This window comes from Staurois parvus, unplaced genomic scaffold (assembly GCF_062004578.1).
Source record: "Staurois parvus isolate SC_StPar_1 unplaced genomic scaffold, SC_StPar_1.0 ptg002229l, whole genome shotgun sequence".
NCBI classification, from domain to species: domain Eukaryota; kingdom Metazoa; phylum Chordata; class Amphibia; order Anura; family Ranidae; genus Staurois; species Staurois parvus.
The window spans coordinates 423,439-447,054 of record NW_028320025.1 but is presented as its reverse complement, the minus strand read 5'-3'; the positions used below and the strand labels follow the sequence as shown (position 1 = coordinate 447,054).

Genomic DNA, 23,616 nt, shown 5'->3' with positions numbered 1-23,616 from the left:
CTAATCTTACATCCTCTTACCAATCCATATATGAAGCCAATTTCCCTCCACTATTTATAGCAATTTCTCGCTCTTTGAAACATTGGGATGCCCTGCCCATCTCTTTCCTCGGACACATTAACGTATTAAAAATGACCGTGTTACCCAAACTTTTATACCTGTTTGCAACCCTCCCCATCCCCGTTCCTATGTCCAAACTTCACTCCCTTCAAAAATCTTTCCTGCATTTCATTTGGCATAACAAGCGGCACAGGATTGTACTTTCTGTTTTGCTCTCCCCGCGCACAAGGGGGGGATTGGGGGCGCCGGATATAATAACATACTATTATGCAACTCACCTTTGTTTTCTCTTGTCATAGTCTACCCATCATCCTCCCAACACTGGACTGAGATCGAATCTTTACAACTGTCCCCAGCTCATCCATGCTCCCTCCTTTGGTCGACCTCAGCAGTGGATGTCTCATCCTTCCGCCACCTATTCCTTGGTCCCATGCACTTTTCTCTGACTGTTTGGCAGAAATGTAAGACTAAATTTAAACTGGCCTCTGAATGCTCCCCACTGACAAATATCCTCTATAATCCTAACCTTCCAGACAATATGGCCATATCCCGGATGTCCCTCTGGGTAGTAGCTGACCTTTTTCAATTGCGTCACTTGATACACCCGGTGACTCGTAAGTTACACTCATTCCCGGATCTCCAGAAAAAAGCTCTTTTACCTTCCCAACATTTTTATATTTACCTTCAAATACGCCACCTCTTTTCTACCTTATCACCCTTATTGATCCTGGGGAAGCCTACTCCCTTCGAACGTTTATGTATGCAGGGTCCCCACCAAAGGGGTATTATCTCTAATACTCATAAGCTTCTTATGGATGCCCCCCCTTTAGCCAATGACACTCACACCTCTACATGCGTAGGTGGTCTCAATTTGTACAACGTGATATTGATTTATTAACGTCGAAGAAAATTTGGGAAAATGCATCTAGATCTTCTGTCTGTGTGGTTTTTAAGGAAAATATATACAAGCTCATGATGTTATGGTACAAAACACCTGAAGTTCTTCATGCTTATAATCCGAGTGCTTCTCCTGTCTGCTGGCGCTGTAGTAGAGACCTGGGTTCTCTCTACCATATCTTTTGGACATGCAGCTCCATTACTCCTTTTTGGGAAGAGGTCCGCTCCTTGTTGCAATCGTTGTTGCATATCTCTCTCCCACTTGACCCACTACATTTTTTGCTGGGTTTACCATTCCTGGGTCTACCTAAACCATCCAGAAAACATGCTGTACATGTTCTGACCGCGGCCAGGAGAAGCATTCCTATATGTTGGTTATCTTCTACTCCCCTTCATTGCCGATTTTGTACAAAATTATTGCTGATGTAAGACAGATGGAATATTTGACTGCGTTACATAGTTGTTTGTTTGCTGTGTTTGAGATGATTTGGCGCCCGTGGGATACCTTCATTTCCTCTATGCCAACCTAAAATAAAAGGCCCTGATAATTTCCACACTGATATTATAGGATTCAGCTGGTCCTGATCCTATGTAGTTTTGCCATCGATGTATCTTTCTGTTATGTTTATTTTCTTTCCGTATACTCTTTTAATATATTGTTTGTACTTGCATGAAAACCAATAAAAATTGTTAATACAAAAAAAAAAAAAAGACCGCTCACCGCTGCTCCCTCTCCTCTAAGCTGGCCATACACGGCTTGAACTTCAAAAGAATTTTGTTTCGAAAAGATTTTCTAAGGGTTTTAATTTTAATTTCGCATCATTAGTGGGCCACAGAAATGTCCGATTTTTGTGCCACCATCGGATTTGAGTTCTAGGGCATGTTGAAAATGTTTTGAAAACGAGCACATTCCTAATCAATGGTAGGAGAATCGTGTGAGAAATATAATCGAAAAAGAAATTAAGCCAGCCATACATGGTTCGATTTCCGAAAGAATGCTCTTTCAAAAATCTTTTCTAAGAATTTTCATTCGAATTTTGCACCATTTGTGGGGCCACAGAAACAGCCGATTTTCATGTTACCATTTGAGTGGCCGAATCAAATTTTAGTGATCGAGCATGTTGGAAATGTTTTTGAAAAATGAACAAATTTCTCATTAATGATGGGAGAATCATGCGAGAAATATAATCGAAAAAGAAATTAGCTTGAGCTGTGATCTGGAAAGAAAAGAAAACTCCTGGCTGAAAGGATTAAATGGAATATAACTGAATCCATTTTGTATACACTAAGATGCTAGTTTAACATACATATATATGAGATATGTACACACTAACAAAACTGTTTATGCCAGCTTCATGTAGAAATAAGTGTTTTTGCAAACTTTACAAAAAAGCAGATAAGGTTTACTCTCATTTCTGAAAAGTTGTAACCACAGCTTGGGCGTGGGGTCAGATTACAGCCATAGGTCTGGCCGTTGGGTCAGATTACAGCCATGGTCTGGGCGTTGGGTCAGATTACAGCCATGGTCTGGGCGTTAGACCAGATATGGCATGACAGATAAAGCAGAAGAGTGAAAATGCAAACCTCATACAAATAATTGTTGAGTTAAGGTAAAAAAATGTACATGTATTTGATTGGATGGTCTGAGGGTGTGTTTGCCCATAGACTACAGTATAAAAACCCTGATGTTATGCCAATAAAACTGAAGTGTTTGCAATCGCAACTGAAGTGACTTGAGTGCATTCACTTTCTGAGATCTCGTAGCTGTGTCCAGGTGTGACCGTTGGTATCTTGAGGGCCCCCCCAGGAACAGGAAAAAGACCACCTACCTACTTGCAGTGGTGTCAGAAGTGGGATAATTACCAAGGTAAGTGAGAGTTTTATTTTTTAATTACTTTCTTTACTGAGGTAATTATTCTGAACTTAAGGGAAATTTGGTGGGTTGAGTTTTAGGAGCGAGACTAAGGGATTCTCAGCTCGGGGAATAATACCAGGACACACCTGGCACAGCACTTTGTATAATTTGTAAAAAGTGTGTTATTGTTGTTTTTGTCTTGTTTGTTAGTTTACTAATTTACTGCTATGGGTAATTCCTCAGGTAAGGAGGAAGGACTCCGTCATGTGCCGCCACAAAAGTTGATTAAGCTATTAACAAAAACTAGAAAGCTGAGGGGAAAGAACACATCTACCTCAAATGAAACTTGTAAAGAATATGTAGCAAGGGTATCTCCTTATGATATTTATTATGTTAATCCCTGGGTGGATAATTTAGTGGGATGGTCAGAAAGACTGGGTGGAGCTAGTTTTCCTTGTGAAGGGGGAAATTACACTATGTGTATGGATATGATTAGAGGAATGTGTTTGCATGAACAGCCTCAGGTAGGTATCTGGGGGACTGGAAATCCAGATTGGGACAAAAATTATATGTATGAAGGGGGTAAGAATTGGTTGAAGTATGCACCAGGCTATAAGACTCTAATTGCAGCAAATTATTTCACACCTCCACCGCCATACAAACACAGCGAGGCATGTCTTGCCCCTACAGCTCCACATGCAGCCCCATTATACCCTGCACTCCCACAGGTAAAACAAGTAGATGAAGATGAAGAGGTTCTTATTGCTGCTTCCCAGATACATGCAGGGGAATCAGAAGAATCTGGCTTGGATGGGGAAACTGGGAGTGTTAGTCAAAGGGATACTGAGAGGGGTAAAAGGAAAGTAAAGAGGAAGATAAAGAAGGTAGAAAAGAGTGATAGAATTCTTAGGTCAGCAGAAAGTAACAAGGGGGAAGTTAAAGATGAGACAGCTGAGCTAGATATGATGAATTCAGCCTTTCCATTCATGATGATTGGGGAGCAGCTGATTTTAAAGGCAATAGATCCCAAGGAGCTGGATGCTATAGTACAGGGATGCCCTAATCCAAGGAAATCTCCGGGTGGGGCGGTATCCTTGCTAAAGAGGACATGTGTAGGAAGGAACTATACGATGGAAGATTGCAGGTTGATAATTGAGAAAGTATTGGGAGATATTACAGGAGAGTTTGAATGGGAAAATTGTAAGATTTTTAATAATGAAGATGGAGCTGGTTACAAAAAGTGGGACCCATCACAGGGAGTAGATCAGTATCCTTTACGTACTAGAGCACAATGGGATGCTGCATGGGAGGAGGTGACATGTGAATTGTTTAGGCTGTACAAACATAGGAAATAATTTGCTCCAATAGTAGCATGTCGGCAAAACGTCACAGAGACTGGTACTGACTTTATTAAAAGGTTTGAGAAAGTCTGGTTGGAGGAAGGGGGAATGGATCTTATTGGTAGAGAGTGCGGATCACTTTTTATCCAATCTTGGATGAATGGGGCACTACCATATGTTAGTTTAGCAATTAGACAATTGTATGATGGTTGGGAAGATAAATCTACACTAGATTTTGAAAAATGGATTCTTAGTAAAGATGCAGCAGGAATTTTTGAGAAGGGAACAAAGAAGCCCCAAGTACAGGCACTGGCACATAGGGATAACTGGGGGGACAGACCCAGGAAGCAGCGTCAGTACCAGCGCCGGCCCTTTAAATGGGTCCTACGATGTTACAACTGTGGGGAGAGGTGAGAAGGGAACAGGCAGCCGCCAATAGGCGAGGTCAGCAACAGCATCCTGAGGGACAACGCCCCAGGTACAATGTGGACTGGACTAATAAAAATAAATACGGAGGCCAGGGTCCGCTCGAGCATGCTTCCTCAACAGTGCCTTTGTTTCCATCTTTTAGTTGTTCCGATTCATTTTCGGAAAATCTCATGATTACACTTACAGTGGGGGAAGTCCCCTGCACTTTTTTAGTAGATACAGGGGCCACTGCCTCAATATTAAATAAGGTATTTTTAAAACAATGGCATTGTATGTATGGTACCCCCCTGGATATTTACTCAAGCAACACTCGATCAATAGGGATTGAGGGAAAGGAAACCCACACTTGCATTATACCTCCCCTCCCGGTACAAGCAAAAGATGGACAGGTCTGGTATCATAAATTCCATGTGCTCCCGCAATGCCCTGTGTCCCTATTGGGCCAAGATTTGTTAACTGACCTTAAAGTCATGATGTCTATCACAGAGGAAGGTATGCAATTGGACACACCTTTCCTAATCTGTCCAGCTATGGATCATGATTTAAGTAAGCTCACTGAAAACCTATGGACTAAGAGCACAACGGACGCAGACCTCATTGACTGCACACCATATAAAGCCACCCTTAAAACCAGGAACCCTGTTTATCATAAACAATACCCACTGTCCAAAGATAAAATAGATGGACTTAAACCTATTGTGGAGGATTTTAAAAAGATGGGAATACTGAAGCCGGTAGTATCCCCTACAATACTCCCATTAATCCGGTAAAAAAGCCCAATGGTGAGTGGAGATTAGTACAAGATCTCAGGGCAATTAAAGATCTGGTCATTCCTATTGCCCCTGTAGTCCCAGATATACCAACCTTGGTATATGCTATACCTGCCAACGCTACACATTTTACAGTAATTGATCTATCAAATGCATTTTTAGTGTCCCAGTTGACCTGGAGACACAGGTATTGTTTGCTTTTTGTTTTCAAGGGGAGAGGCTAACCTGGACCCATCTCCCTCAGGGTTGTGTAGACTCTCCGGCAGCATATACCATGGCCAGTAGATCCATGCTCAATGACTGGGTACCCACCCATGGTTCAGTACTTATCCAATATGTGGATGACTTACTGCTTAGTTCTGTGAGTGAGAAGGCGTGTCAAGCTGATTCATTGTCATTGTTACGGTTTCTGGCTGATCAGGGACATAAAGTTTCTCACAAAAAGTTGCAGTTTGTGGCACCACAAGTTGAGTACCTAGGATTTGTATTGTCTGAGGGCCAGAGGGTGCTGAGCCCAAGGAGAGTGGCAGCAATATATATATGTCAACAACCAAAACCAGAAACTAAGGCTCAGATGCAATCCTTCCTAGGTATGGTAAACTATTGTAGACAGTGGATTCCTGACTGTTCTTATTATGACAATGTATTACGCCAAGTGACACTGACAGATCAATCAGACCGTATTGAATGGACGCCGCCATTGGTGCAGGCATTTGAATATTTGAAGACAGCACTAATCTCGTCTCCCGCATTAGGGTAAATCTTTTCATTTGTATTGTCAATCTGCATGTAAAACCATGGCTGCAGTACTAGCTCAAGAGCACGGAGGTGTCATGAGTAGAGATGAGCGAATCGAACCAGGCGAACCGGAATTCGATACGAATTTCAGGAAAAATTCGATTCGCGGCGAATCCGAATATTTGCCTACTTCGGGTGCGCGAATCGGATTTTTCCCGATCAGCCGGCAAAAGTGTCCCTGCAGAGAGCTCCGCTATTTCTGACATTTCTCTGACAGTTCCTTCACATGTACAGCGGTTGAAACATTGTATCTATTAGTTTCCATTTAGGATACAGATGTTTCAACCGCTGTACATGTGAAGGAGCTGTCAGAGAACTGTCAGAAATAGAGGAACTCTGCAGATACACTTTTTGCCGGTTTGGAATTCTTATTTTCATCCTACTTCTTCTTCTTCTTCTTCATCCTCATCCTCATCCTCAGAAGAAGAGGATGAGGATGAAGAAGAAGAAGTAGGATGAAAATAAGAATAATTCCAAGCCGGCAAAAAGTGTATCTGCAGAGCTCCTCTAAGTGTATCTGCAGAATAGAGGAGCTCTGCAGATACACTTTTTGCCGGCTTGGAATTATTCTTATTTTCATCCTACTTCTTCTTCTTCTTCTTCTTCCTCTTCATCCTCATCCTCATCCTCTTCTTCTTCTGAGGATGAGGATGAAGAAGAAGAAGAAGTAGGATGAAAATAAGAATAATTCCAAGCCGGCAAAAAGTGTATCTGCAGAGCTCCTCTATTCTGCAGATACACTTAGAGGAGCTCTGCAGATACACTTTTTGCCGGCTTGGAATTAATCTTATTTTCATCCTACTTCTTCTTCTTCATCCTCATCCTCAGAAGAAGAAGAAGAGGATGAGGATGAGGATGAAGAAGAAGAAGAAGTAGGATGAAAATAAGAATAATTCCAAGCCGGCAAAAAGTGTATCTGCAGAGCTCCTCTATTCTGCAGATACACTTAGAGGAGCTCTGCAGATACACTTTTTGCCGGCTTGGAATTATTCTTATTTTCATCCTACTTCTTCTTCTTCTTCTTCATCCTCATCCTCATCCTCAGAAGAAGAAGAAGAAGAGGATGAGGATGAAGAAGAAGAAGAAGTAGGATGAAAATAAGAATAATTCCAAGCCGGCAAAAAGTGTATCTGCAGAGCTCCTCTAAGTGTATCTGCAGAATGTCATTTATGGAAACAGATACAATGTTTCAACCGCTGTATGGAGTGAATGTCACAGAACTGTCAGAAATAGGCTATTTCTGACAGTTCTGTGACATTCACTCCATACAGCGGTTGAAACATTGTATCTATTTGTTTCCATAAATGGATCCATTTATGGAACCAAATAGATACAATGTTTCAACCGCTGTATGGAGTGAGTGTCCCAGAACTGTCAGAAATAGCCTATTTCTTTATGGAAACAAATAGATACAATGTTTCAACCGCTGTATGGAGTGAATGTCCCAGAACTGTCAGAAATAGGCTATTTCTGACAGTTCTGTGACATTCCCTCCATACAGCGGTTGAAACCGCTGTATGGAGTGAATGTCACAGAACTGTCAGAAATAGACAGAAACTGTCACAGAACTGTCCTTCTTCTCATCCTTCTCCTTCTTCTCATCCTTCTTCTCATCCTTCTTCTCATCCTTCTCCTTCTTCTCATCCTTCTCCTTCTTCTCATCCTTCTCCTTCTTCTCATCCTTCTTCTCATCCTTCTCCTTCTTCTCATCCTTCTTCTCATCCTTCTCCTTCTTCTCATCCTTCTCCTTCTTCTCATCCTTCTCCTTCTTCTCATCCTTCTCCTTCTTCTCATCCTTCTCCTTCTCCTTCTTCTCATCCTTCTCCTTCTCCTTCTTCTCATCCTTCTCCTTCTCCTTCTTCTCATCCTTCTCCTTCTTCTCATCCTTCTTCTCATCCTTCTCCTTCTTCTCATCCTTCTTCTCATCCTTCTCCTTCTTCTCATCCTTCTCCTTCTCCTTCTTCTCATCCTTCTCCTTCTTCTCATCCTTCTCCTTCTTCTCATCCTTCTTTTCATCCTTCTCCTTCTTCTCATCCTTCTCCTTCTTCTCATCCTTCTCCTTCTTCTCATCCTTCTTCTCATCCTTCTCCTTCTTCTCATCCTTCTCCTTCTTCTCATCCTTCTCCTTCTCCTTCTCCTCATCCTTCTCCTTCTCCTTCTCCTCATCCTTCTCCTTCTCCTTCTTCTCATCCTTCTCCTTCTCCTTCTTCTCATCTTTCTCCTTCTCCTTCTTCTCATCCTTCTCCTTCTTCTCATCCTTCTCCTTCTCCTTCTTCTCATCCTTCTCCTTCTTCTCATCCTTCTCCTTCTCCTTCTTCTCATCCTTCTCCTTCTCCTTCTTCTCATCCTTCTCCTTCTCCATCTTCTCATCCTTCTCCTTCTCCTTCTTCTCATCCTTCTCCTTCTCCTTCTTCTCATCCTTCTCCTTCTCCTTCTTCTCATCCTTCTCCTTCTCCTTCTTCTCATCCTTCTTCTTCTTCTCATCCTTCTCCTTCTTCTCATCCTTCTCCTTCTTCTCATCCTTCTCCTTCCTCATCTCCAAGGGCATTTAAATTAAAGGTACAGTGTTCTGCACTAATTTAAAGGCTCTCTGAAGCCTAGAAACCCTTTTTATAAGTTAACTTCGTAGCGAATAAATTCGCATCGAATCGAATTTCTTCCTGAAATTCGCCGAATCAGCCGAATCGAATTTTTGAATAATTCGCTCATCTCTAGTCATGAGGCCGGTAGCACATTTATCAAAAACAATGCCCTTCCCAGTCCAGGGCATGGCGGGGTGTCTCCAAGCTTTGTGTGTCTTGGCTGTGGAAATGGCATCTATCATAGTTTTGGGAAACCCATTGGTATTACACACATCTCATCATGTCCTACATGTACTGAAAAACATTAACACTCAACACATGTCAGCACAATGCCTGGTGGGATGTGAAGTAATTTTGATATCTACCAATAACCTCACAGTTAAATACAGCCCATCTACATCGGGACCATCTCTTTTATTGTCCTACCTGCTTAATCTGCACAGCACTAGGTCACCAGATTTGCAGGAGGAGCACAATAGCCTGGATGCTATCCAAGCTGACACTTCACTGCAACTAGATATGTTGGAGACTCCGATTCCTGGAGCCCCTGATGTGTTTGTCGATGGATCCTGCACACACCCTAGTGATGCTACATACATCACAGGCTATGCAGTAGTAGAACCACCTCTTATTATTGAAACAGGTTCCATCCCCTACCCCAGTGCACAAGCAGCTGAATTAATGGCCCTAACACGAGCTTGCACTCTTTATCAAGATCGAGATATTAATATATACACAGATTCTAAATATGTCTTTGGGGTTGTGCATGATTTTGGCCATATTTGGCAATGCCGTGGTTTCACTACAGCTGATGGCAAGTCAATATCTGTTAGGAATGGACTGGCCAGCAATGGTGGGACTCACCTGCCTTTTGATCTGCAGTACCAGGGCTGGCCAGCGGGTGCTCCCAGCAATCAGAGACTCAACCTTTCAGCCAGCTAACACCTGGAACTGATGATGCTGGGGTATTTAAGGGATGGCCAGACCCACATACTCTGCCTTGGTGTTGTGTTTGTCCTGGGCCCTGTATCTGTCCTGCATCCTGTTTCTGGCCCTCTGCCTGACCCTCTGTACTACGCTGCTTGCTACCTGCTGAACCTGGCCTGTGACCCCGACCATTCTCTGCTTGCTCCCCCTGTACCTACCTGCCCAATTGATATTGACCCGGCCTGCCTGACGACGCTTGCTTGTATGTACTGTTATCTGTGGGTGATTGGTTGGGTTTGTTTGCACTGTATTATGTTCAGTATTGCACTGCGTTTATGTTTGTATGGTTAGTGTTAATAAATTGTATTGTTTATCACATATCTGAAGTCTGCGTTTCCCTGCATCAGTCACACATCTCTGGTCATACCTGGGAGCCCTGACATTACACCAAGGCCAATCCTGACCAGAAGTGGCTGCACAGGGAAGCCATCTTGGCTTGTTGATGGGAAGGATGGATCTTGATGAGGTTGAATATTTATATCTGCTAGTGTTTGATGACAGGGAGTATGCTTATCAAACTCTGAAGGAGTATCCCCGGGATGAACTACTAGAATGTATACGGCTCGCTCATGTTCTAGTAGATCAGGGCACAGAGTTCTCTGAGGTGCAGCCATTGATTGAGGTTTGTGCTGAGTTGGTTTCATCTGGTACCCCCGAATGCAGGGATGAATTTTTGCCACCATTTAGTGCAGACCAGGTAGAGTCCCTGGTGTGGTTATTAGAGGATGATGTGGGTTACTTTCTGGAGCGTTATTCCACATGTTCACCACAGATACTAAGAGATTGTATAAACGCAGTGCAGTCATTGACCAGACAGGCTTTGTGTAAGCTCAGCTTTGTTCAACCTATACTGCAGACATGGACAGACTTGTTGCACCCAGCCTCAGTCAGCTTACAAAGACCCAGTCCTGCTTCTAATCTATTTCCTCAAAACTCTATTCCTGCATTCCCAACAGCTCCTCCTGCCCTGCTATCTACCGCATGTCAGTACCCTGTTCCCACTCGCTGCACCTATCCTGCCTTTAACCCTGTAAAAGAGCCCTCTGTAGCAACTGCTCCCTCTCCTGTTCCATCCTCCAGTTCTTCTCTGTCTCCAGCTGCTCCATTCGTTTGCAGACCTGCGTTTACTTGCAGTGCTCCAGTAGTTAAAACCAGAAAAAAGCGAAAATTCTTTCCAACCAATACCATCCTGCCAGTATCCAAACCGGTGAGCCTGCCTTCCGTGGTTCAGCCTGAGGCCTCTACTCGGCCTGATGCCTCTACTCGGCCTGATGCCTCTACTCGGCCTGAAGCCTCTACTCGGCCTGATGCCTCTACTCGGCCTGAAGCCTCTACTCGGCCTGAAGCCTCTACTCGGCCTGAAGCCTCTACTCGGCCTGAAGCCTCTACTCGGCCTGAAGCCTCTACTCGGCCTGAAGCCTCTACTCGGCCTGAAGCCTCTACTCGGCCTGAAGCCTCTACTCAGCCGGACGCCGGCATTCAGCCTGATGCCTCTACCCAGCATGATGAAATGATCCAGCCTGACGATCCTATTAGGCCAGTTGACTCGATGCCCGCTGTTGATCCAGATGATCCGGTACCTGATCCGGTGCCCGCTGTCGAGCCAAATGACCTGATGCCTGGTGACCCAGTGCCCGCTGTCATACCTGGTGACCCGATGCCCGCTGTCGAGCCAGACAATCCGGTACCTGATGACCCGGTGCTCACTGTCGTGCCTGTTGACTCGGAGCCCACTGCCTTGCCAGATGACGCGGTGCCCGCTGTCGAGCCAAATGACCTGATGCCTGGTGACCCAGTGCCCGCTGTCCAGCCAGACGATCCAATGTCTGACCCAGTGCCCGCGGTCATACCAGTTGACTCGGAGCCCACTGCCTTGCCAGATGACGCGGTGCCCGCTGTCGAGCCAAATGACCTGATGCCTGGTGACCCGATGGCCGCTGTCCAGCCAGACGATCCAATGTCTGACCCAGTGCCAGCGGTCATCCCAGTTGACTCGGAGCCCACGGTTGTGCCTGGTGACTCGGTGCCCGCCGCCCCGCCTGGGGGCCTGAGACCTGTCGTTCCGCCTGGGGGTCCGGCGCCCGCCGCTCCGCCTGAGGGCCCGAGACCTGTCATTCCGCCTAAGGGCCCGAGACCTGTCGCTCCGCCTGGGGGTCCGGCGCCCGCCACTCCGCCTGAGGGTCCGAGACCTGTCGCTCCGCCTGGGGGTCCGGCGCCCGCCGCTCCGCTTGAGGGCCCGAGACCTGTCGCTCCTCCTGGGGGTCCGGCGCCCGCCTCTCCGCCTGAGGGCCCGAGACCTGTCGCTCCGCCTGGGGGTCCGGCGCCCGCCGCTCCGCTTGAGGGCCCGAGACCTGTCGCTCCTCCTGGGGGTCCGGCGCCCGCCTCTCCGCCTGAGGGCCCGAGACCTGTCGCTCCGCCTGGGGGTCCGGCGCCCGCCGCTCCGCCTGAGGGCCCGAGACCTGTCGCTCCGCCTGGGGGTCCGGCGCCCGCCGCTCCGCTTGAGGGCCCGAGACCTGTCGCTCTGCCTGGGGGTCCGGCGCCCGCCGCTCCGCCTGAGGGCCCGAGACCTGTCGCTCCACCTGGGGGTCCGGCGCCCGCCGCTCCGCCTGAGGGCCCGAGACCTGTCGCTCCTCCTGGGGGTCCGGCGCCCGCCTCTCCGCCTGAGGGCCCGAGACCTGTCGCTCCTCCTGGGGGTCCGGCGCCCGCCTCTCCGCCTGAGGGCCCGAGACCTGTCGCTCCGCCTGGGGGTCCGGCGCCCGCTGCCCCGCCCGGGGGCCCGGTGCCTGCTGCCCCGCCCGGGGGCCCGGTGCCTGCTGCCCCGCCCGGGGGCCCGGTGCCTGCTGCCCCGCCCGGGGGCCCGGTGCCTGCTGCTCCGCCCGGGGGCCCGGTGCCTGCTGCTCCGCCCGAGGGCCCGAGACCTGTCGCTCCGCCTGGGGGCACGATGCCTGTCGCCCCGCCTGGGGGCACGGTGCCTGTCGCCCCGCCCGGGGACCCGGTGCCTGTCGCCCCGCCCGGGGGCCCGGTGCCTGCTGCTCCGCCCGGTGCCTGCTGCCCCGCCCGGGGGCCCGGTCGCCCCGCCCGGGGGCCCGGTGCCTGCTGCTCCGCCCGGGGGCCCGGTGCCTGCTGCTCCGCCCGGGGGCCCGATGCCTGCTGCTCCGCCCGGGGGCCCGGTGCCTGCTGCTCCGCCCGGGGGCCCGCTGCCTGCTGCTTCGCCTGGTAATCCGATGTGCCTCTGCCCGGAGTCCTGCCCGATGTGCCTCTGCCCGATGTGCCTCTGCTCGATGTGCCTCTGCCCGGAGTCCAGCCCGGTGTGCCGCTGCCCGGAGTCCTGCCCGGTGTGCCAGTCTTTGATATCCCGCCAGTTACCAGACCCGGGCGGTGGAACATTTTGCCCAGCTAGGACTGTTTGGAGCGTCCTGAGGCCGCTCCTTGGGGGGGGGGGGGTACTGTTAGGAATGGACTGGCCAGCAATGGTGGGACTCACCTGCCTTTTGATCTGCAGTACCAGGGCCAGCGGGTGCTCCCAGCAATCAGAGACTCAACCTTTCAGCCAGCTAACACCTGGAACTGATGATGCTGGGGTATTTAAGGGATGGCCAGACCCACAGACTCTGCCTTGGTGTTGTGTTTGTCCTGGGCCCTGTATCTGTCCTGCATCCTGTTTCTGGCCCTCTGCCTGACCCTCTGTACTACGCTGCTTGCTACCTGCTGAACCTGGCCTGTGACCCCGACCATTCTCTGCTTGCTCCCCCTGTACCTACCTGCCCAATTGATATTGACCCGGCCTGCCTGACGACGCTTGCTTGTATGTACTGTTATCTGTGGGTGATTGGTTGGGTTTGTTTGCACTGTATTATGTTTAGTATTGCACTGCGTTTATGTTTGTATGGTTAGTGTTAATAAATTGTATTGTTTATCACATATCTGAAGTCTGCGTTTCCCTGCATCAGTCACACACCTCTGGTCATACCTGGGAGCCCTGACAATATCCCATCGTTCTTTGATCCAGGATTTGCTTGCTGCATTCCAACTTCCAAGAAGGATAGCGGTCATTAAAGTGCGGGCACATACTAACGCCAAAGACCCAGTCACAAAAGGCAATGCTATGGCAGATGCAGCTGCAAAAACTGCAGGGCAACTGCATAATCGAGCAGATCTAGCTATGGTAATGTTGTCCACTCCATGCCTACTGTCAAATGAGCTTTTAGGTACACTGCAGGCACAAGTCTCTGAGAGTGAAGTTGATTTTTGGGCTAGCAGAGGTTTGACACAAGACAAACATGGTCTTATGTCAAAAGAGGGGATTGTAGGACTTCCACAGGCAGCTGCAATATTATTCATTCAAAATTTTCATGGTGTGGGCATAAGGGAAAACAGTTAGTGGAAAAAGAAATGCGCAAACGATTTTGTGTATGGTTTCTCCATGATCTAGTGAAGGAAACATTGGGAAGGTGCCTTACTTGTTTACAAAACAACCCTGGGCATGGCCAGCATGGGAAACATGAACATTTAACACCCCCTGGGGCACCATTCATACATCTACAGATAGATTTTACACATCTCCCTAAATCAAAAGAAGGAGATAAGCTGTTGGTGGTAGTAGACAGATTTTCAGGTTGGCCAGAAGCTTTCTCATGTAGGAATGAAACAGCAGAGACAGCGGTCAAGGTTTTGTGTAAGGAAATAATCCCTAGATGGGGTTGTCCTTTGTTCATAGAAAGCGATCAGGGACCAGCTTTTACTGCAGCAGTGACTCAGGGAGTCTCAAAGGCTTTGAGTATTCAATGGAAGCTCCATATTCCTTACCACCCTCAGAGTACTGGAGTAGTGTAAAGAATGAATAGGACAATTAAGGATAAATTAGTGAAAGCCACGGGAGGGACTCTGAAGAATTGGCCAGCTGTGTTACTTGCTATACTAGCTGAAATAAGGATGACACCTCATAAACGGAGTAAGTTGTCTCCCTTTGAGATATTGATGGGCAGACCATTCCCTACCCCTTGGACTAGACAGCAACCCCCTCTGTGGCAGAAAGGAGATTTAGAGGTGATACAGGCAGAATATGTAAAAGCATTGTGTGAAAAGTTGAATAGGGAATATGGTGATGTTGCCGCCTCTTTTTCTTTACCCGCAGATCAACCAACCCACCCCTTTGAGGTAGGTGATCAAGTGGTGATCTGAAGACTGGATCCAAGGGTGAGACTCCGGTTTGGAGAACCTACAGTGATCGTGGCCATTACACGTACAGCTGTTTTTACTGAAGGATCAGGCACCTGGATCCATGCATCAAGAGTCAAAAGGATTTCCCAAGATGAGAGACACAATCAAGCTGATCAACCAACAGAAGAAGGAGCCAAGAACTCTGCTACCCATCTTACTGGATCCCCGTGAGGGACTGGAAGAACCTGATTATTATCTTATCAATAGTGACTATTATCATTGTCCCACTCTGGTTTCTATTGGAGATTTCATATGATAGAAAGGGGCCAGTGGTTCAGAAACCCTCTAGGAGTTCAGGATGGGTTGGGGGTTGTACCTCATCACAACCGGATGAGAATAAGTCATGTACTACATTAACATGGAATAGCCTATTTGAATCATATCTGGTAAAAGGAGCTAACCAAACATATACCCATCTGATACCTTTTAAAGGTCAATGTAAAATAGACATATGCTAAATTCTCAGGGTTTAAAAGTTGTTGGGTTTGTAGCATGCTCCACCCTGAAACTATGAGCATACCCATATATGCAGCACCCCTAAATGTCACAACTATGTTGGCGGGTAACCTGAGTATTATATTAACTAATGTTACCACCCAACCTAAATTTGAGGTATTGGGGGTCGTTATGAAACCCAAATGGTGTTTTCATCCGGGTAAGGGGTCGAGAGAAGGGGAAGAGTTTTGCAGTAAATCTGAATTAAATATTACTGGGAAGGAACCTACAGGTGGTAATTTTATACAAATAAATACAACTATGGGAGAATTATATTTAAAAAATAATTGACCAAAAAGATCACCCGAAACATTACGGATTAGGACGAGTTTTTATTAGCCCTAGTGGGTTACCCTGACTCCAATATAAGCAAAGAATGGAAATCAGTAGCTTTTACTCAGGGAGTCCAGGTGTGCTGTGGGAAAGTTTGTTACCCATGGATTAATGGGATCAGGAGGGTTGGTGGTATTTGGCCACTTTGGTACCAGTGATGGATGTTATGGGAGGAGAACATAGTTATGCCCTATTGGCCAGTAATCATCCCTGGTATCCTCTGAAACATAGATATAAGAGAGATTTGTTCAAGGTAGAAGACCAGGCTTGGTCATGGTTTCCTACATGGACTGGATGTGGAATAGAATTAATGAGGAGACTTAATAACTACTCACTTATTATGGATCAAATAATAAGTGAAACACAAGCTGAAATAAGTCTTATTAATGTAGAATTATGGGCCTTAAGAAAACAAGTGCTTATTAATGAGATGAAGGTAGAACAAATTGGTGCAGCACTGACTGGGCTTTGTGAATCCACCACTGATTATAAGTGCTGTACCTGGGCACACAATACAACTACTGAAATACCAGATTACCATGAAATGATTAATAAGCATAGGGAAAAGGTGGAGGATCTCCAGGCTGAAGCTAGAGCTATACAGTGGGGCAAAAAAGTATTTAGTCAGCCACCAATTGTGCAAGTTCTCCCACTTAAAAAGATGAGAGAGGCCTGTAATTGGCATCATAGGTAGACCTCAACTATGAGAGACAAAATGAGAAAAAAAAATCCAGACAATCACATTGGCTGATTTGGAAAGAATTTATTTGCAAATTATGGTGGAAAATAAGTATTTGGTCACCTACAAACAAGCAAGATTTCTGGCTCTCACAGACCTGTACCTTCTTCTTTAAGAGGCTCCTCTGTCCTGCACTCATTACCTGTATCAATGGCACCTGCTTGAACTTGTTATCAGTATAAAAGACACCTGTCCACAACCTCAAACAGTCACACTCCAAACTCCACTATGGTGAAGACCAAAGAGCTGTCGAAGGACACCAGAAACAAAACTGTAGACCTGCACCAGGCTGGGAAGACTGAATCTGCAATAGGCAAGCAGCTTGGTGTGAACAAATCAACTGTGGGAGCAATAATTAGAAAATGGAAGACATAGAAGACCACTGATAATCTCCCTCGATCTGGGGCTCCACGCAGGATCTCACCCCGTGGGGTCAAAATGATCACAAGAACGGTGAGCAAAAATCCCAGGACCACACGGGGGGACCTAGTGAATGACCCGCAGAGAGCTGGGACCAACGTAACAAAGGCTACCATCAGTAACAACTACACCGCCAAGGACTCAGATCCTGCAGTGCCAGACAAATCCCCCTGCTTAAGCCAGTACATGTTTGGGCCTGTCTGAAGTTTGCTAGAGAGCATTTGAATGATCCAGAAGAGGATTGGGAGAATGTCATATGGTCAGATGAAACCAAAATAGAACTGTTTGGTAGAAACACAACTCGTTGTGTTTCGAGAAGAGAGAATGCTGAGTTGCATCCAAAGAACACCATACCTACTGTGAAGCATGGGGGTGGCAACATCATGCTTTGGGGCTGTTTCTCCGCAAAGGAACCAGGACGACTGATCCATGTACAGGACAGAATGAATGGGGCCATGTATCGTGAGATTTTGAGTGCAAACCTCCTTCCATCAGCAAGGGCATTGAAGATGAAACGTGGCTGGGTCTTCCAACATGACAATTAGAGATGAGCGAAGTATTCAAAAATTCGATTCGACTGATTCGGCGAATTCGTGGAAAAAATTTGATTCGAGTCGAATATATTCGCTGTGAATTTAACTTAAAAAAGGGTGTTTCTAGGCTTCAGAGAGCCTTTATATTAGTGCAGAACACTGTACCTTTAATTTAAATGCCCTTGGAGTCTGCTGGGGAAGAGAAATAATACTGTCAGTCAGTATGACATGCAGATGAGTGCCGTCGATCTTAGAATCACCGCACACTTCACTCATTTGGACAGTCACGGGGCCAAAACCAGAGTTTGGAGCCACAGTGTGGCGGCAGCAGCAATGGGAGGCCATACAGCACCCTATGACAAAATGGAAACCAGCAGGAGTGTGAGGAGACCTGAAAGTGGCACATGGCAGAGTGTGGCGATGGAGACAGCAGCAATGGGAGGCGGTACAGGGACCCATGACACACTGTGGACCCAGCAGCAGCGTGACGAGGCGGTACGGGGGCCCATGGCAGATTTGGGGCCTGGCAGCACCTATGGGAGGCCTGTAATCTGCCAGCAACCTATGACAAAATGGAAACCAGCAGGAGTGTGAGGAGACCTGAAAGTGGCACATGGCAGAGTGTGGCGATGGAGACAGCAGCAATGGGAGGCGGTACAGGGACCCATGACACACTGTGGACCCAGCAGCAGCGTGACGAGGCGGTACGGGGGCCCATGGCAGATTTGGGGCCTGGCAGCACCTATGGGAGGCCCGTAATCTGCCAGCAACCTATGACAAAATGGAAACCAGCAGGAGTGTGAGGAGACCTGAAAGTGGCACATGGCAGAGTGTGGCGATGGAGACAGCAGCAATGGGAGGCGGTACAGGGACCCATGACACACTGTGGACCCAGCAGCAGCGTGACGAGGCGGTACGGGGGCCCATGGCAGATTTGGGGCCTGGCAGCACCTATGGGAGGCCCGTAATCTGCCAGCAACCTATGACAAAATGGAAACCAGCAGGAGTGTGAGGAGACCTGAAAGTGGCACATGGCAGAGTGTGGCGATGGAGACAGCAGCAATGGGAGGCGGTACAGGGACCCATGACACACTGTGGACCCAGCAGCAGCGTGACGAGGCGGTACGGGGGCCCATGGCAGATTTGGGGCCTGGCAGCACCTATGGGAGGCCTGTAATCTGCCAGCAACCTATGACAAAATGGAAACCAGCAGGAGTGTGAGGAGACCTGAAAGTGGCACATGGCAGAGTGTGGCGATGGAGACGGCAGCAATGGGAGGCGGTACAGGGACCCATGACACACTGTGGACCCAGCAGCAGCGTGACGAGGCGGTACGGGGGCCCATGGCAGATTTGGGGCCTGGCAGCACCTATGGGAGGCCTGTAATCTGCCAGCAACCTATGACAAAATGGAAACCAGCAGGAGTGTGAGGAGACCTGAAAGTGGCACATGGCAGAGTGTGGCGATGGAGACGGCAGCAATGGGAGGCGGTACAGGGACCCATGACACACTGTGGACCCAGCAGCAGCGTGACGAGGCGGTACGGGGGCCCATGGCAGATTTGGGGCCTGGCAGCACCTATGGGAGGCCTGTAATCTGCCAGCAACCTATGACAAAATGGAAACCAGCAGGAGTGTGAGGAGACCTGAAAGTAGCACATGGCAGAGTGTGGCGATGGAGACAGCAGCAATGGGAGGCGGTACAGGGACCCATGACACACTGTGGACCCAGCAGCAGCGTGACGAGGCGGTACGGGGGCCCATGGCAGATTTGGGGCCTGGCAGCACCTATGGGAGGCCTGTAATCTGCCAGCAACCTATGACAAAATGGAAACCAGCAGGAGTGTGAGGAGACCTGAAAGTGGCACATGGCAGAGTGTGGCGATGGAGACAGCAGCAATGGGAGGCGGTACAGGGACCCATGACACACTGTGGACCCAGCAGCAGCGTGACGAGGCGGTACGGGGGCCCATGGCAGATTTGGGGCCTGGCAGCACCTATGGGAGGCCTGTAATCTGCCAGCAACCTATGACAAAATGGAAACCAGCAGGAGTGTGAGGAGACCTGAAAGTGGCACATGGCAGAGTGTGGCGATGGAGACAGCAGCAATGGGAGGCGGTACAGGGACCCATGACACACTGTGGACCCAGCAGCAGCGTGACGAGGCGGTACGGGGGCCCATGGCAGATTTGGGGCCTGGCAGCACCTATGGGAGGCCTGTAATCTGCCAGCAACCTATGACAAAATGGAAACCAGCAGGAGTGTGAGGAGACCTGAAAGTGGCACATGGCAGAGTGTGGCGATGGAGACAGCAGCAATGGGAGGCGGTACAGGGACCCATGACACACTGTGGACCCAGCAGCAGCGTGACGAGACGGTACGGGGGCCCATGGCAGATTTGGGGCCTGGCAGCACCTATGGGAGGCCCGTAATCTGCCAGCACCCTATGACAAAATGAAACACACCAGCAGTGTGAGGAGACCTGAAAGTGGCACATGGCATGACACACTGTGGACCTTGCAGCAGCGTGAGGAGGTGGTACAGGGGCCCATGGCAGATTAGGGGCCTGGCCGCAGCAATGTGAGGCCCGTAATCTGCCAGCATCCTATGACAAAATGGAACCCAGCAGCAGTGTGAGGAGACCTGAAAGTGGCACATGGCAGAGTGTGGCGTTGGAGACAGCAGCAATGGGAGGCGGTACAGGGACCCATGAGACACTGTGGACCTGGCAGCAGCGTGAGGAGGCGGTACAGGGGCCCATGGCAGATTAGGGGCCTGGCCGCAGCAATGTGAGGCACGTAATCTGCCAGCATCCTATGACAAAATGAAACACACCAGCAGTGTGAGGAGACCTGAAAGTGGCACATGGCATGACACACTGTGGACCTTGCAGCATCGTGAGGAGGCGGTACAGGGGCCCATGGCAGATTAGGGGCCTGGCAGCAGCTATGGGAGGCCCGTAATCTGCCAGCATCCTATGACAAAATGGAACCCAGCAGCAGTGTGAGGAGACCTGAAAGTGGCACATGGCATGACACACTGTGGACCTGGCAGCAGCATGAGGAGGCGGTACGGGGGCCCATGGCAGATTAGAGGCCTGGCAGCAGCAATCGGAGGTGGTACAGGGACCCATGGCAGCAGCGTGAGGAGGCGGTACAGGGGCCCATGGCAGATTAGGGGCCTGGCAGCAGCTATGGGAGGCCCGTAATCTGCCAGCATCCTATGACAAAATGGAACCCAGCAGCAGTGTGAGGAGACCTGAAAGTGGCACATGGCATGACACACTGTGGACCTTGCAGCAGCGTGAGGAGGCGGTACAGGGGCCCATGGCAGATTAGGGGCCTGGCAGCAGCTATGGGAGGCCCGTAATCTGCCAGCACCCTATGACAAAATGAAACACACCAGCAGTGTGAGGAGACCTGAAAGTGGCACATGGCAGGGGCATGATTCATGGCGGATTTAGTCAGTTGTGTCAGGAACTGGTGGTTTGAAATCCAGACTAATCCACGCCTGATTCATTTTCACAAACGTGAGTCTCTCCACACTTTGGGTGGACAGTCGTGTCCTCCGCGGAGTTACAATACCTCCTGCCGCACTAAACACGCGCTCCGATGCCACGCTACTGGCCGGGCATGACAGCCTTTCAAGGGCAAATTCAGCTAGTTGGGGCCAAAGGTCAAGTTTCGTTGCCCAGTAGTCAAGGGGATTGTCTACCTCGGTTGGCAGGGTGCTGTCCAAGTAGGCCCAAGCCTGTTGTTTGAGCTCCTGCTCCAGGCCCACTGATGCTGCTGCTGCTGCTGCGGCTGGTTAGTAGTTTCCTCACTGCGCTGGTGAAGAAAGCTACTCATCATCGACTGCAGACTGAGGCAGCCACTGCTGGTGGAGCTGCCACTGCTCCTACCACCCCACCCCTCCCCTGCTGCCATGGCAGCGGAACGCGAGCGCACAGGGCCCACAGTGTCTGAGGATGGACGTTGGCGCAGAAAGGCAGAGACCAACTGACTACATAGGTGGTTTTTATAGTACGTAATTTTGGCCTCCCTCTCAGCAGGTGTGAAAAAGGCCACCATTTTGGAACGGTAGCGAGGGTCCAACAAGGTGGACAGCCAAAAGTCATCCCTCTGTCTGATGGTTATTATTCGGCTGTCGCTACGCAAGCAACCGAGCATGCTATGGGCCATTTGTGCCAAGGAATGCGAGGGACTCCCTGCCTCCATCTCCACAGCATACTGCCACGGTGCGTCTGGGTCCTCTGTCTCCTCCTCCTCCTCCTCTACCAGATGCTCCTGCTCCTCCACTCCTGTCCGCTGAGTGGAAAAACCACCCATTTCACTCAATAATTCCTGAGCACAAATGTCCTCCTCTACCTCCTCCTCTTCTTCCTGTCCTGCCCCCACAGGGGTCATGTGGCGTTGAGATCTGTGCGCCACGTCTACCGCACCCTGACCAGCCATTGTTAACAGCATTTGTTCCAGGACGTGCAACAGAGGAATGACGTCATTCATCCCATAGTCCTGCCGACTCACGAATAGCGTGGCCTCCTCAAAGGGCCTGAGCAAGCGGCAGGTGTCACGCATGAGCTGCCAATGGCTGACATCGAAGTTACACAGAGGAGTACCTTTATCCGCTTGTAACATCAGGAAATCGGTGATGGCCTTTCGCTGCTCGTAAAGGCGGTCTAACATGTGTAGGGTTGAATTCCACCTTGTTGCAACGTCGCAGATCAGGCGATGCTGTGGAATTCCGTTCTGCCGCTGCAGCTCAAGGAGGGTGTGCTTTGCGCTGTAGGAATGGCTGAAATGCATGCAAAGTTTACGTGACATTTTAAGGATGTCTTGCAGTGGGATGGTGGATTTTAGGAACCGCTTGACAACCAGATTGAACACGTGAGCCATGCATGGCGCATGGCACAACCTTCCTTGACGCAGAGCAGACACCATGTTCTTTCCGTTGTCGGTCAACATGGTTCCGATTTTCAGTTTGCGCGGAGACAGCCATCTGTCGATTTCTCTGTTCATTACACTCAGAAGTTCCTCCCCTGTGTGACTACGTTCGCCAAGGCATACCAGGTGCAGCACAGCGTGACACCGTTGCGCCCTGCACATGTGATATGCCGGTCGGGTAATGGGACTTGGCACGGGGGTGGCGGCTGAGGACACGGCGGAAGAAGAGGTGGTAGAGGCGGACATCTTTGCTGGACCAAGGACGTGCAAACGTGGAGGCAAAAGCGTTGTGACCTGTCCAAGTTGCTGGTGCGGCTGTGCCGGCACCACGTTCACCCAGTGTGCCGTAAATGACATGTACTGTCCCTGACCGTAGTTACAGCTCCACACGTCGGCGCTGCCGTGCACTTTGGCAGAGACCGACATGCTCAAAGACTGGCCCACCATTTCTTCTACATGTGAATGCAGGGCTGGCACTGCCTTTTTGGCGAAGAAATGACGGCTTGGCACTCTCCACCGCGGCGCGGCACAAGCCATCATTTCTCGGAAAGGTGCTGAGTCCACCAGTTGGAAAGGGAGGGACTGCAGCACCAGCAACTTGGACAGGAGGACGTTCAGCTTTTGCACCGTCGGGTGCGTGCTCGCAAACTGTTGTCTCTTGGAAACGGATTCCAAAAAAGACTGCTGACGGAATCCGTGAAGAGGAGTAGCAGGAGAAGGAGCATCTGAACGAGCGGAAGATGCCAACGAGCGACAACTCCCCTCAGCAGAGGTGTTGGAGCCTTGACTGGCTGATAGAGGGCGATTGACGTCGGGTGACGGAGCAAGTAACGGAGCGGGTGATGGAGCGGGGGCTGGGGCAGGCAGAACCGCCGTATCTTTATCACGGTTTTCCCAGGCCACCAAATGGCGATGCTGCATATGCTGACGCAACGCTGTAGTCCCAACATGAGCCCCCTGGCCACGCTTGACTTTCTGGCCACATAGTCGACATACGGCTACGTTTACTTCCTCGGGCGGCTTGGCGAAAAATTGCCACAACGCCGAGTAGGAAACTTTGCCCCCGCTACTCCTCACTGGCTGACTGCTACTTCCTCCGTGCACACCGGCACCACTACTGGCCGTGGTGGTAGGCTGCAGTGGAGCTGGTGCTCTACTCCGTGGCCGTTTGGCTCCACTGACACTGCTGCGACCCTGCTGCCTCCTGGGCAACCCA

At 49.5% G+C, this 23,616-nt stretch overlaps 1 protein-coding gene across 1 annotated transcript in view; it reads right to left on the bottom strand.

Moving 5' to 3' along the window:
• Positions 1 to 23,616, bottom strand: part of LOC149431510 (NACHT, LRR and PYD domains-containing protein 3-like) — a gene marked incomplete at its 3' end in the record, with an annotated part of 204,385 nt that overhangs the window by 5,548 nt on the left and 175,221 nt on the right. The window lies entirely within an intron of this gene.